Source organism: Bison bison, unplaced genomic scaffold (assembly GCF_000754665.1).
Source record: "Bison bison bison isolate TAMUID 2011002044 unplaced genomic scaffold, Bison_UMD1.0 scf7180017864383, whole genome shotgun sequence".
Taxonomy (NCBI): domain Eukaryota; kingdom Metazoa; phylum Chordata; class Mammalia; order Artiodactyla; family Bovidae; genus Bison; species Bison bison.
In genome coordinates this window covers 4987063-4987511 of record NW_011494955.1, presented here as the reverse complement: position 1 = coordinate 4987511, position 449 = coordinate 4987063, and positions in this window count along the sequence as shown.

Sequence of the window (449 nt, the reverse complement as noted above, 5' to 3'; positions counted from 1 at the left end):
AAATGAGGATAGGAATGCTGAGTCTCTCTTGCCCTCACACTCACCTCCCACCCAGTCCTGGGGTCTTCTCATAAGCAGCAAATGAAATGACACCAGACGGGAACGTCCTGGGAAAAGCCCACATCCAGAAAGAGCGGACAGCAGCCTGGGAAGGTCCTCTGTGGAAGGTGACTTAACTAATTTTCTTTGTAACTTGCAGTCTTGGATACCAGAGGAGAAATCTAATTTTTTCCAGAGTCTTAGACCATGTGTTTGTGTGAACAAGCCCCCCAGAGTGCTTCTGAGTTAAGAATACCCCTAGAGCAGACTGGGTTTTGCCTTTAGAGAGGGTATCTGTGGTACACTGGAGCTTAGCATCTCCTGCAAGATGTTCAGTGAGTTTCCCATTCTCCCTGCAGCTGGGCGTCCCCTGGAACTCAGTATGTGACTCCGGGAGGTCAGGAGGGCAC